The following is a 15,609-nucleotide window of genomic DNA, read 5'->3' on the forward strand; positions in this document are numbered from 1 at the left end:
GTGTGATGAAAAGAGGAAGCTACAGGCCTTTCTCAGCTCCTGAGATGTCCCACACTCGATCTGTGGAGTGTGTGTGTCTCTCTACATAAATACACTCCTTACCTATCAAAGCAACACAAACAGAAAAAGGAAGCTACAGATGTTTGAGACGTGTGCCACCCCTCCCCATACAACTGTCTCCTAATCTACATTTCACCTCAAATGTCTCTTGAGCCTTACCAGTTTCCCTAAGTTCTCTGACAGGGTGGTTTTTAAAGGCTGAGTGGTGTTCCAACCTGTGGACTCGTTGTTTCTTGCTTCCCTGATTTCAATTGGTCATTAATGTGGTATTAACGGCCTTTAAAGTATACAACATTTCCCATGTATAACATATACAGAGAGGGACGTCCCTGGTGGCGCAGTGGTTAAGAATCCGCCTGCCAATGCAGGGGACACGGGTTCAGGACGATCCCACATGCCACAGGGCAACTGAGCCCGTGGGCCACAGCTACGGAATCCCATGTGCCTAGAGACAGGACTCTGCCACAACAGACGCCACCGCAATAAGAAGCCTGCGCGTTGCAATAAGCAATAGCCCCTGCTCTCCGCAACTACAGAAAGCCCCTGAGAAGCAATGAAGGCCCAACGTAGCCCATGAATTTAAATACATACATACATACATACTTACATACATACATAACTGAAATTCAAAAGTAAACACACGCATGGAGCCACGGAGCAAGACCCTGGTTGAAACTACATTGTAGAAATATTTACGTGATTTCACCAAGATTACATATAGGATGTTCACTGCAACATTTTTCACTTAGAGCAAGAGAGAAAACAGAAAAGGAAAGAAAGAACTTGACGCAAACCTCCCTGAATAGGGGTCCAATTACTAGGTATTTGTAAAAGTAGAGGCTTGAAGATAGGGAAACAAAGCAGGAATCAAGTATCAAAACCGAGTTCTAGCTTAGCACTCCAATAGCAGAAAAGTTGACTTTATACTGAGAGAAGTCCTACAGCCTCATCTTTTGATCTCCCTTCCCCAGAACTCAGAATCCTGAGCTAATGGTAAAGTGAGATCACAAGGGATATTTTCTGTCTTGTAGTATTCCGGGCATTTTAAGTGCTCTATAATGAGCGTGTATTAATTTTTAATAGAGTTATAGAGTATCTTCAGCAACGTGTAAAGAACACGTGTGGATTTTACCGATGACTCTATATTCATCAGCATTCTTCTATTTCTCCACGGGAGGGCAGCATAGGCACAGGAAACAGCGAAAACAATTTCAAGGTGTTTGGTCTGAGATGGAATGCTGCTGCTCAGTTGTTTATTGGACAGGCTGCTTGTACACATTAATCATGAGATTGTTTATTTTTCTGATCAGCAGAAACTGAGATCTAGGAGGAAAGGCAAGTCACCTATCGTCAGGGACTATCTGGCCTTTACCTTCATGGTTCTCTGTGTGATGAAAAGAGGAAGCTACAGGCCTTTCTCAGCTCCTGAGATGTCCCACACTCGATCTGTGGAGTGTGTGTGTCTCTCTACATAAATACACTCCTTACCTATCAAAGCAACACAAACAGAAAAAGGAAGCTACAGATGTTTGAGACGTGTGCCACCCCTCCCCATACAACTGTCTCCTAATCTACATTTCACCTCAAATGTCTCTTGAGCCTTACCAGTTTCCCTAAGTTCTCTGACAGGGTGGTTTTTAAAGGCTGAGTGGTGTTCCAACCTGTGGACTCGTTGTTTCTTGCTTCCCTGATTTCAATTGGTCATTAATGTGGTATTAACGGCCTTTAAAGTATACAACATTTCCCATGTATAACATATACAGAGAGGGACGTCCCTGGTGGCGCAGTGGTTAAGAATCCGCCTGCCAATGCAGGGGACACGGGTTCAGGACGATCCCACATGCCACAGGGCAACTGAGCCCGTGGGCCACAGCTACGGAATCCCATGTGCCTAGAGACAGGACTCTGCCACAACAGACGCCACCGCAATAAGAAGCCTGCGCGTTGCAATAAGCAATAGCCCCTGCTCTCCGCAACTACAGAAAGCCCCTGAGAAGCAATGAAGGCCCAACGTAGCCCATGAATTTAAATACATACATACATACATACTTACATACATACATAACTGAAATTCAAAAGTAAACACACGCATGGAGCCACGGAGCAAGACCCTGGTTGAAACTACATTGTAGAAATATTTACGTGATTTCACCAAGATTACATATAGGATGTTCACTGCAACATTTTTCACTTAGAGCAAGAGAGAAAACAGAAAAGGAAAGAAAGAACTTGACGCAAACCTCCCTGAATAGGGGTCCAATTACTAGGTATTTGTAAAAGTAGAGGCTTGAAGATAGGGAAACAAAGCAGGAATCAAGTATCAAAACCGAGTTCTAGCGTAGCACTCCAATAGCAGAAAAGTTGACTTTATACTGAGAGAAGTCCTACAGCCTCATCTTTTGATCTCCCTTCCCCAGAACTCAGAATCCTGAGCTAATGGTAAAGTGAGATCACAAGGGATATTTTCTGTCTTGTAGTATTCCGGGCATTTTAAGTGCTCTATAATGAGCGTGTATTAATTTTTAATAGAGTTATAGAGTATCTTCAGCAACGTGTAAAGAACACGTGTGGATTTTACCGATGACTCTATATTCATCAGCATTCTTCTATTTCTCCACGGGAGGGCAGCATAAGCACAGGAAACAGCGAAAACAATTTCAAGGTGTTTGGTCTGAGATGGAATGCTGCTGCTCAGTTGTTTATTGGACAGGCTGCTTGTACACATTAATCATGAGATTGTTTATTTTTCTGATCAGCAGAAACTGAGATCTAGGAGGAAAGGCAAGTCACCTATCGTCAGGGACTATCTGGCCTTTACCTTCATGGTTCTCTGTGTGATGAAAAGAGGAAGCTACAGGCCTTTCTCAGCTCCTGAGATGTCCCACACTCGATCTGTGGAGTGTGTGTGTCTCTCTACATAAATACACTCCTTACCTATCAAAGCAACACAAACAGAAAAAGGAAGCTACAGATGTTTGAGACGTGTGCCACCCCTCCCCATACAACTGTCTCCTAATCTACATTTCACCTCAAATGTCTCTTGAGCCTTACCAGTTTCCCTAAGTTCTCTGACAGGGTGGTTTTTAAAGGCTGAGTGGTGTTCCAACCTGTGGACTCGTTGTTTCTTGCTTCCCTGATTTCAATTGGTCATTAATGTGGTATTAACGGCCTTTAAAGTATACAACATTTCCCATGTATAACATATACAGAGAGGGACGTCCCTGGTGGCGCAGTGGTTAAGAATCCGCCTGCCAATGCAGGGGACACGGGTTCAGGACGATCCCACATGCCACAGGGCAACTGAGCCCGTGGGCCACAGCTACGGAATCCCATGTGCCTAGAGACAGGACTCTGCCACAACAGACGCCACCGCAATAAGAAGCCTGCGCGTTGCAATAAGCAATAGCCCCTGCTCTCCGCAACTACAGAAAGCCCCTGAGAAGCAATGAAGGCCCAACGTAGCCCATGAATTTAAATACATACATACATACATACTTACATACATACATAACTGAAATTCAAAAGTAAATACACGCATGGAGCCACGGAGCAAGACCCTGGTTGAAACTACATTGTAGAAATATTTACGTGATTTCACCAAGATTACATATAGGATGTTCACTGCAACATTTTTCACTTAGAGCAAGAGAGAAAACAGAAAAGGAAAGAAAGAACTTGACGCAAACCTCCCTGAATAGGGGTCCAATTACTAGGTATTTGTAAAAGTAGAGGCTTGAAGATAGGGAAACAAAGCAGGAATCAAGTATCAAAACCGAGTTCTAGCTTAGCACTCCAATAGCAGAAAAGTTGACTTTATACTGAGAGAAGTCCTACAGCCTCATCTTTTGATCTCCCTTCCCCAGAACTCAGAATCCTGAGCTAATGGTAAAGTGAGATCACAAGGGATATTTTCTGTCTTGTAGTATTCCGGGCATTTTAAGTGCTCTATAATGAGCGTGTATTAATTTTTAATAGAGTTATAGAGTATCTTCAGCAACGTGTAAAGAACACGTGTGGATTTTACCGATGACTCTATATTCATCAGCATTCTTCTATTTCTCCACGGGAGGGCAGCATAAGCACAGGAAACAGCGAAAACAATTTCAAGGTGTTTGGTCTGAGATGGAATGCTGCTGCTCAGTTGTTTATTGGACAGGCTGCTTGTACACATTAATCATGAGATTGTTTATTTTTCTGATCAGCAGAAACTGAGATCTAGGAGGAAAGGCAAGTCACCTATCGTCAGGGACTATCTGGCCTTTACCTTCATGGTTCTCTGTGTGATGAAAAGAGGAAGCTACAGGCCTTTCTCAGCTCCTGAGATGTCCCACACTCGATCTGTGGAGTGTGTGTGTCTCTCTACATAAATACACTCCTTACCTATCAAAGCAACACAAACAGAAAAAGGAAGCTACAGATGTTTGAGACGTGTGCCACCCCTCCCCATACAACTGTCTCCTAATCTACATTTCACCTCAAATGTCTCTTGAGCCTTACCAGTTTCCCTAAGTTCTCTGACAGGGTGGTTTTTAAAGGCTGAGTGGTGTTCCAACCTGTGGACTCGTTGTTTCTTGCTTCCCTGATTTCAATTGGTCATTAATGTGGTATTAACGGCCTTTAAAGTATACAACATTTCCCATGTATAACATATACAGAGAGGGACGTCCCTGGTGGCGCAGTGGTTAAGAATCCGCCTGCCAATGCAGGGGACACGGGTTCAGGACGATCCCACATGCCACAGGGCAACTGAGCCCGTGGGCCACAGCTACGGAATCCCATGTGCCTAGAGACAGGACTCTGCCACAACAGACGCCACCGCAATAAGAAGCCTGCGCGTTGCAATAAGCAATAGCCCCTGCTCTCCGCAACTACAGAAAGCCCCTGAGAAGCAATGAAGGCCCAACGTAGCCCATGAATTTAAATACATACATACATACATACTTACATACATACATAACTGAAATTCAAAAGTAAACACACGCATGGAGCCACGGAGCAAGACCCTGGTTGAAACTACATTGTAGAAATATTTACGTGATTTCACCAAGATTACATATAGGATGTTCACTGCAACATTTTTCACTTAGAGCAAGAGAGAAAACAGAAAAGGAAAGAAAGAACTTGACGCAAACCTCCCTGAATAGGGGTCCAATTACTAGGTATTTGTAAAAGTAGAGGCTTGAAGACAGGGAAACAAAGCAGGAATCAAGTATCAAAACCGAGTTCTAGCTTAGCACTCCAATAGCAGAAAAGTTGACTTTATACTGAGAGAAGTCCTACAGCCTCATCTTTTGATCTCCCTTCCCCAGAACTCAGAATCCTGAGCTAATGGTAAAGTGAGATCACAAGGGATATTTTCTGTCTTGTAGTATTCCGGGCATTTTAAGTGCTCTATAATGAGCGTGTATTAATTTTTAATAGAGTTATAGAGTATCTTCAGCAACGTGTAAAGAACACGTGTGGATTTTACCGATGACTCTATATTCATCAGCATTCTTCTATTTCTCCACGGGAGGGCAGCATAAGCACAGGAAACAGTGAAAACAATTTCAAGGTGTTTGGTCTGAGATGGAATGCTGCTGCTCAGTTGTTTATTGGACAGGCTGCTTGTACACATTAATCATGAGATTGTTTATTTTTCTGATCAGCAGAAACTGAGATCTAGGAGGAAAGGCAAGTCACCTATCGTCAGGGACTATCTGGCCTTTACCTTCATGGTTCTCTGTGTGATGAAAAGAGGAAGCTACAGGCCTTTCTCAGCTCCTGAGATGTCCCACACTCGATCTGTGGAGTGTGTGTGTCTCTCTACATAAATACACTCCTTACCTATCAAAGCAACACAAACAGAAAAAGGAAGCTACAGATGTTTGAGACGTGTGCCACCCCTCCCCATACAACTGTCTCCTAATCTACATTTCACCTCAAATGTCTCTTGAGCCTTACCAGTTTCCCTAAGTTCTCTGACAGGGTGGTTTTTAAAGGCTGAGTGGTGTTCCAACCTGTGGACTCGTTGTTTCTTGCTTCCCTGATTTCAATTGGTCATTAATGTGGTATTAACGGCCTTTAAAGTATACAACATTTCCCATGTATAACATATACAGAGAGGGACGTCCCTGGTGGCGCAGTGGTTAAGAATCCGCCTGCCAATGCAGGGGACACGGGTTCAGGACGATCCCACATGCCACAGGGCAACTGAGCCCGTGGGCCACAGCTACGGAATCCCATGTGCCTAGAGACAGGACTCTGCCACAACAGACGCCACCGCAATAAGAAGCCTGCGCGTTGCAATAAGCAATAGCCCCTGCTCTCCGCAACTACAGAAAGCCCCTGAGAAGCAATGAAGGCCCAACGTAGCCCATGAATTTAAATACATACATACATACATACTTACATACATACATAACTGAAATTCAAAAGTAAACACACGCATGGAGCCACGGAGCAAGACCCTGGTTGAAACTACATTGTAGAAATATTTACGTGATTTCACCAAGATTACATATAGGATGTTCACTGCAACATTTTTCACTTAGAGCAAGAGAGAAAACAGAAAAGGAAAGAAAGAACTTGACGCAAACCTCCCTGAATAGGGGTCCAATTACTAGGTATTTGTAAAAGTAGAGGCTTGAAGACAGGGAAACAAAGCAGGAATCAAGTATCAAAACCGAGTTCTAGCGTAGCCCTCCAATAGCAGAAAAGTTGACTTTATACTGAGAGAAGTCCTACAGCCTCATCTTTTGATCTCCCTTCCCCAGAACTCAGAATCCTGAGCTAATGGTAAAGTGAGATCACAAGGGATATTTTCTGTCTTGTAGTATTCCGGGCATTTTAAGTGCTCTATAATGAGCGTGTATTAATTTTTAATAGAGTTATAGAGTATCTTCAGCAACGTGTAAAGAACACGTGTGGATTTTACCGATGACTCTATATTCATCAGCATTCTTCTATTTCTCCACGGGAGGGCAGCATAAGCACAGGAAACAGCGAAAACAATTTCAAGGTGTTTGGTCTGAGATGGAATGCTGCTGCTCAGTTGTTTATTGGACAGGCTGCTTGTACACATTAATCATGAGATTGTTTATTTTTCTGATCAGCAGAAACTGAGATCTAGGAGGAAAGGCAAGTCACCTATCGTCAGGGACTATCTGGCCTTTACCTTCATGGTTCTCTGTGTGATGAAAAGAGGAAGCTACAGGCCTTTCTCAGCTCCTGAGATGTCCCACACTCGATCTGTGGAGTGTGTGTGTCTCTCTACATAAATACACTCCTTACCTATCAAAGCAACACAAACAGAAAAAGGAAGCTACAGATGTTTGAGACGTGTGCCACCCCTCCCCATACAACTGTCTCCTAATCTACATTTCACCTCAAATGTCTCTTGAGCCTTACCAGTTTCCCTAAGTTCTCTGACAGGGTGGTTTTTAAAGGCTGAGTGGTGTTCCAACCTGTGGACTCGTTGTTTCTTGCTTCCCTGATTTCAATTGGTCATTAATGTGGTATTAACGGCCTTTAAAGTATACAACATTTCCCATGTATAACATATACAGAGAGGGACGTCCCTGGTGGCGCAGTGGTTAAGAATCCGCCTGCCAATGCAGGGGACACGGGTTCAGGACGATCCCACATGCCACAGGGCAACTGAGCCCGTGGGCCACAGCTACGGAATCCCATGTGCCTAGAGACAGGACTCTGCCACAACAGACGCCACCGCAATAAGAAGCCTGCGCGTTGCAATAAGCAATAGCCCCTGCTCTCCGCAACTACAGAAAGCCCCTGAGAAGCAATGAAGGCCCAACGTAGCCCATGAATTTAAATACATACATACATACATACTTACATACATACATAACTGAAATTCAAAAGTAAACACACGCATGGAGCCACGGAGCAAGACCCTGGTTGAAACTACATTGTAGAAATATTTACGTGATTTCACCAAGATTACATATAGGATGTTCACTGCAACATTTTTCACTTAGAGCAAGAGAGAAAACAGAAAAGGAAAGAAAGAACTTGACGCAAACCTCCCTGAATAGGGGTCCAATTACTAGGTATTTGTAAAAGTAGAGGCTTGAAGATAGGGAAACAAAGCAGGAATCAAGTATCAAAACCGAGTTCTAGCTTAGCACTCCAATAGCAGAAAAGTTGACTTTATACTGAGAGAAGTCCTACAGCCTCATCTTTTGATCTCCCTTCCCCAGAACTCAGAATCCTGAGCTAATGGTAAAGTGAGATCACAAGGGATATTTTCTGTCTTGTAGTATTCCGGGCATTTTAAGTGCTCTATAATGAGCGTGTATTAATTTTTAATAGAGTTATAGAGTATCTTCAGCAACGTGTAAAGAACACGTGTGGATTTTACCGATGACTCTATATTCATCAGCATTCTTCTATTTCTCCACGGGAGGGCAGCATAGGCACAGGAAACAGCGAAAACAATTTCAAGGTGTTTGGTCTGAGATGGAATGCTGCTGCTCAGTTGTTTATTGGACAGGCTGCTTGTACACATTAATCATGAGATTGTTTATTTTTCTGATCAGCAGAAACTGAGATCTAGGAGGAAAGGCAAGTCACCTATCGTCAGGGACTATCTGGCCTTTACCTTCATGGTTCTCTGTGTGATGAAAAGAGGAAGCTACAGGCCTTTCTCAGCTCCTGAGATGTCCCACACTCGATCTGTGGAGTGTGTGTGTCTCTCTACATAAATACACTCCTTACCTATCAAAGCAACACAAACAGAAAAAGGAAGCTACAGATGTTTGAGACGTGTGCCACCCCTCCCCATACAACTGTCTCCTAATCTACATTTCACCTCAAATGTCTCTTGAGCCTTACCAGTTTCCCTAAGTTCTCTGACAGGGTGGTTTTTAAAGGCTGAGTGGTGTTCCAACCTGTGGACTCGTTGTTTCTTGCTTCCCTGATTTCAATTGGTCATTAATGTGGTATTAACGGCCTTTAAAGTATACAACATTTCCCATGTATAACATATACAGAGAGGGACGTCCCTGGTGGCGCAGTGGTTAAGAATCCGCCTGCCAATGCAGGGGACACGGGTTCAGGACGATCCCACATGCCACAGGGCAACTGAGCCCGTGGGCCACAGCTACGGAATCCCATGTGCCTAGAGACAGGACTCTGCCACAACAGACGCCACCGCAATAAGAAGCCTGCGCGTTGCAATAAGCAATAGCCCCTGCTCTCCGCAACTACAGAAAGCCCCTGAGAAGCAATGAAGGCCCAACGTAGCCCATGAATTTAAATACATACATACATACATACTTACATACATACATAACTGAAATTCAAAAGTAAACACACGCATGGAGCCACGGAGCAAGACCCTGGTTGAAACTACATTGTAGAAATATTTACGTGATTTCACCAAGATTACATATAGGATGTTCACTGCAACATTTTTCACTTAGAGCAAGAGAGAAAACAGAAAAGGAAAGAAAGAACTTGACGCAAACCTCCCTGAATAGGGGTCCAATTACTAGGTATTTGTAAAAGTAGAGGCTTGAAGACAGGGAAACAAAGCAGGAATCAAGTATCAAAACCGAGTTCTAGCTTAGCACTCCAATAGCAGAAAAGTTGACTTTATACTGAGAGAAGTCCTACAGCCTCATCTTTTGATCTCCCTTCCCCAGAACTCAGAATCCTGAGCTAATGGTAAAGTGAGATCACAAGGGATATTTTCTGTCTTGTAGTATTCCGGGCATTTTAAGTGCTCTATAATGAGCGTGTATTAATTTTTAATAGAGTTATAGAGTATCTTCAGCAACGTGTAAAGAACACGTGTGGATTTTACCGATGACTCTATATTCATCAGCATTCTTCTATTTCTCCACGGGAGGGCAGCATAAGCACAGGAAACAGTGAAAACAATTTCAAGGTGTTTGGTCTGAGATGGAATGCTGCTGCTCAGTTGTTTATTGGACAGGCTGCTTGTACACATTAATCATGAGATTGTTTATTTTTCTGATCAGCAGAAACTGAGATCTAGGAGGAAAGGCAAGTCACCTATCGTCAGGGACTATCTGGCCTTTACCTTCATGGTTCTCTGTGTGATGAAAAGAGGAAGCTACAGGCCTTTCTCAGCTCCTGAGATGTCCCACACTCGATCTGTGGAGTGTGTGTGTCTCTCTACATAAATACACTCCTTACCTATCAAAGCAACACAAACAGAAAAAGGAAGCTACAGATGTTTGAGACGTGTGCCACCCCTCCCCATACAACTGTCTCCTAATCTACATTTCACCTCAAATGTCTCTTGAGCCTTACCAGTTTCCCTAAGTTCTCTGACAGGGTGGTTTTTAAAGGCTGAGTGGTGTTCCAACCTGTGGACTCGTTGTTTCTTGCTTCCCTGATTTCAATTGGTCATTAATGTGGTATTAACGGCCTTTAAAGTATACAACATTTCCCATGTATAACATATACAGAGAGGGACGTCCCTGGTGGCGCAGTGGTTAAGAATCCGCCTGCCAATGCAGGGGACACGGGTTCAGGACGATCCCACATGCCACAGGGCAACTGAGCCCGTGGGCCACAGCTACGGAATCCCATGTGCCTAGAGACAGGACTCTGCCACAACAGACGCCACCGCAATAAGAAGCCTGCGCGTTGCAATAAGCAATAGCCCCTGCTCTCCGCAACTACAGAAAGCCCCTGAGAAGCAATGAAGGCCCAACGTAGCCCATGAATTTAAATACATACATACATACATACTTACATACATACATAACTGAAATTCAAAAGTAAACACACGCATGGAGCCACGGAGCAAGACCCTGGTTGAAACTACATTGTAGAAATATTTACGTGATTTCACCAAGATTACATATAGGATGTTCACTGCAACATTTTTCACTTAGAGCAAGAGAGAAAACAGAAAAGGAAAGAAAGAACTTGACGCAAACCTCCCTGAATAGGGGTCCAATTACTAGGTATTTGTAAAAGTAGAGGCTTGAAGACAGGGAAACAAAGCAGGAATCAAGTATCAAAACCGAGTTCTAGCTTAGCACTCCAATAGCAGAAAAGTTGACTTTATACTGAGAGAAGTCCTACAGCCTCATCTTTTGATCTCCCTTCCCCAGAACTCAGAATCCTGAGCTAATGGTAAAGTGAGATCACAAGGGATATTTTCTGTCTTGTAGTATTCCGGGCATTTTAAGTGCTCTATAATGAGCGTGTATTAATTTTTAATAGAGTTATAGAGTATCTTCAGCAACGTGTAAAGAACACGTGTGGATTTTACCGATGACTCTATATTCATCAGCATTCTTCTATTTCTCCACGGGAGGGCAGCATAAGCACAGGAAACAGTGAAAACAATTTCAAGGTGTTTGGTCTGAGATGGAATGCTGCTGCTCAGTTGTTTATTGGACAGGCTGCTTGTACACATTAATCATGAGATTGTTTATTTTTCTGATCAGCAGAAACTGAGATCTAGGAGGAAAGGCAAGTCACCTATCGTCAGGGACTATCTGGCCTTTACCTTCATGGTTCTCTGTGTGATGAAAAGAGGAAGCTACAGGCCTTTCTCAGCTCCTGAGATGTCCCACACTCGATCTGTGGAGTGTGTGTGTCTCTCTACATAAATACACTCCTTACCTATCAAAGCAACACAAACAGAAAAAGGAAGCTACAGATGTTTGAGACGTGTGCCACCCCTCCCCATACAACTGTCTCCTAATCTACATTTCACCTCAAATGTCTCTTGAGCCTTACCAGTTTCCCTAAGTTCTCTGACAGGGTGGTTTTTAAAGGCTGAGTGGTGTTCCAACCTGTGGACTCGTTGTTTCTTGCTTCCCTGATTTCAATTGGTCATTAATGTGGTATTAACGGCCTTTAAAGTATACAACATTTCCCATGTATAACATATACAGAGAGGGACGTCCCTGGTGGCGCAGTGGTTAAGAATCCGCCTGCCAATGCAGGGGACACGGGTTCAGGACGATCCCACATGCCACAGGGCAACTGAGCCCGTGGGCCACAGCTACGGAATCCCATGTGCCTAGAGACAGGACTCTGCCACAACAGACGCCACCGCAATAAGAAGCCTGCGCGTTGCAATAAGCAATAGCCCCTGCTCTCCGCAACTACAGAAAGCCCCTGAGAAGCAATGAAGGCCCAACGTAGCCCATGAATTTAAATACACACATACATACATACTTACATACATACATAACTGAAATTCAAAAGTAAACACACGCATGGAGCCACGGAGCAAGACCCTGGTTGAAACTACATTGTAGAAATATTTACGTGATTTCACCAAGATTACATATAGGATGTTCACTGCAACATTTTTCACTTAGAGCAAGAGAGAAAACAGAAAAGGAAAGAAAGAACTTGACGCAAACCTCCCTGAATAGGGGTCCAATTACTAGGTATTTGTAAAAGTAGAGGCTTGAAGATAGGGAAACAAAGCAGGAATCAAGTATCAAAACCGAGTTCTAGCTTAGCACTCCAATAGCAGAAAAGTTGACTTTATACTGAGAGAAGTCCTACAGCCTCATCTTTTGATCTCCCTTCCCCAGAACTCAGAATCCTGAGCTAATGGTAAAGTGAGATCACAAGGGATATTTTCTGTCTTGTAGTATTCCGGGCATTTTAAGTGCTCTATAATGAGCGTGTATTAATTTTTAATAGAGTTATAGAGTATCTTCAGCAACGTGTAAAGAACACGTGTGGATTTTACCGATGACTCTATATTCATCAGCATTCTTCTATTTCTCCACGGGAGGGCAGCATAGGCACAGGAAACAGCGAAAACAATTTCAAGGTGTTTGGTCTGAGATGGAATGCTGCTGCTCAGTTGTTTATTGGACAGGCTGCTTGTACACATTAATCATGAGATTGTTTATTTTTCTGATCAGCAGAAACTGAGATCTAGGAGGAAAGGCAAGTCACCTATCGTCAGGGACTATCTGGCCTTTACCTTCATGGTTCTCTGTGTGATGAAAAGAGGAAGCTACAGGCCTTTCTCAGCTCCTGAGATGTCCCACACTCGATCTGTGGAGTGTGTGTGTCTCTCTACATAAATACACTCCTTACCTATCAAAGCAACACAAACAGAAAAAGGAAGCTACAGATGTTTGAGACGTGTGCCACCCCTCCCCATACAACTGTCTCCTAATCTACATTTCACCTCAAATGTCTCTTGAGCCTTACCAGTTTCCCTAAGTTCTCTGACAGGGTGGTTTTTAAAGGCTGAGTGGTGTTCCAACCTGTGGACTCGTTGTTTCTTGCTTCCCTGATTTCAATTGGTCATTAATGTGGTATTAACGGCCTTTAAAGTATACAACATTTCCCATGTATAACATATACAGAGAGGGACGTCCCTGGTGGCGCAGTGGTTAAGAATCCGCCTGCCAATGCAGGGGACACGGGTTCAGGACGATCCCACATGCCACAGGGCAACTGAGCCCGTGGGCCACAGCTACGGAATCCCATGTGCCTAGAGACAGGACTCTGCCACAACAGACGCCACCGCAATAAGAAGCCTGCGCGTTGCAATAAGCAATAGCCCCTGCTCTCCGCAACTACAGAAAGCCCCTGAGAAGCAATGAAGGCCCAACGTAGCCCATGAATTTAAATACATACATACATACATACTTACATACATACATAACTGAAATTCAAAAGTAAACACACGCATGGAGCCACGGAGCAAGACCCTGGTTGAAACTACATTGTAGAAATATTTACGTGATTTCACCAAGATTACATATAGGATGTTCACTGCAACATTTTTCACTTAGAGCAAGAGAGAAAACAGAAAAGGAAAGAAAGAACTTGACGCAAACCTCCCTGAATAGGGGTCCAATTACTAGGTATTTGTAAAAGTAGAGGCTTGAAGATAGGGAAACAAAGCAGGAATCAAGTATCAAAACCGAGTTCTAGCTTAGCACTCCAATAGCAGAAAAGTTGACTTTATACTGAGAGAAGTCCTACAGCCTCATCTTTTGATCTCCCTTCCCCAGAACTCAGAATCCTGAGCTAATGGTAAAGTGAGATCACAAGGGATATTTTCTGTCTTGTAGTATTCCGGGCATTTTAACTGCTCTATAATGAGCGTGTATTAATTTTTAATAGAGTTATAGAGTATCTTCAGCAACGTGTAAAGAACACGTGTGGATTTTACCGATGACTCTATATTCATCAGCATTCTTCTATTTCTCCACGGGAGGGCAGCATAGGCACAGGAAACAGCGAAAACAATTTCAAGGTGTTTGGTCTGAGATGGAATGCTGCTGCTCAGTTGTTTATTGGACACGCTGCTTGTACACATTAATCATGAGATTGTTTATTTTTCTGATCAGCAGAAACTGAGATCTAGGAGGAAAGGCAAGTCACCTATCGTCAGGGACTATCTGGCCTTTACCTTCATGGTTCTCTGTGTGATGAAAAGAGGAAGCTACAGGCCTTTCTCAGCTCCTGAGATGTCCCACACTCGATCTGTGGAGTGTGTGTGTCTCTCTACATAAATACACTCCTTACCTATCAAAGCAACACAAACAGAAAAAGGAAGCTACAGATGTTTGAGACGTGTGCCACCCCTCCCCATACAACTGTCTCCTAATCTACATTTCACCTCAAATGTCTCTTGAGCCTTACCAGTTTCCCTAAGTTCTCTGACAGGGTGGTTTTTAAAGGCTGAGTGGTGTTCCAACCTGTGGACTCGTTGTTTCTTGCTTCCCTGATTTCAATTGGTCATTAATGTGGTATTAACGGCCTTTAAAGTATACAACATTTCCCATGTATAACATATACAGAGAGGGACGTCCCTGGTGGCGCAGTGGTTAAGAATCCGCCTGCCAATGCAGGGGACACGGGTTCAGGACGATCCCACATGCCACAGGGCAACTGAGCCCGTGGGCCACAGCTACGGAATCCCATGTGCCTAGAGACAGGACTCTGCCACAACAGACGCCACCGCAATAAGAAGCCTGCGCGTTGCAATAAGCAATAGCCCCTGCTCTCCGCAACTACAGAAAGCCCCTGAGAAGCAATGAAGGCCCAACGTAGCCCATGAATTTAAATACATACATACATACATACTTACATACATACATAACTGAAATTCAAAAGTAAACACACGCATGGAGCCACGGAGCAAGACCCTGGTTGAAACTACATTGTAGAAATATTTACGTGATTTCACCAAGATTACATATAGGATGTTCACTGCAACATTTTTCACTTAGAGCAAGAGAGAAAACAGAAAAGGAAAGAAAGAACTTGACGCAAACCTCCCTGAATAGGGGTCCAATTACTAGGTATTTGTAAAAGTAGAGGCTTGAAGATAGGGAAACAAAGCAGGAATCAAGTATCAAAACCGAGTTCTAGCTTAGCACTCCAATAGCAGAAAAGTTGACTTTATACTGAGAGAAGTCCTACAGCCTCATCTTTTGATCTCCCTTCCCCAGAACTCAGAATCCTGAGCTAATGGTAAAGTGAGATCACAAGGGATATTTTCTGTCTTGTAGTATTCCGGGCATTTTAACTGCTCTATAATGAGCGTGTATTAATTTTTAATAGAGTTAT

Source organism: Hippopotamus amphibius, chromosome X, assembly GCF_030028045.1.
Source record: "Hippopotamus amphibius kiboko isolate mHipAmp2 chromosome X, mHipAmp2.hap2, whole genome shotgun sequence".
NCBI lineage: Eukaryota > Metazoa > Chordata > Mammalia > Artiodactyla > Hippopotamidae > Hippopotamus > Hippopotamus amphibius.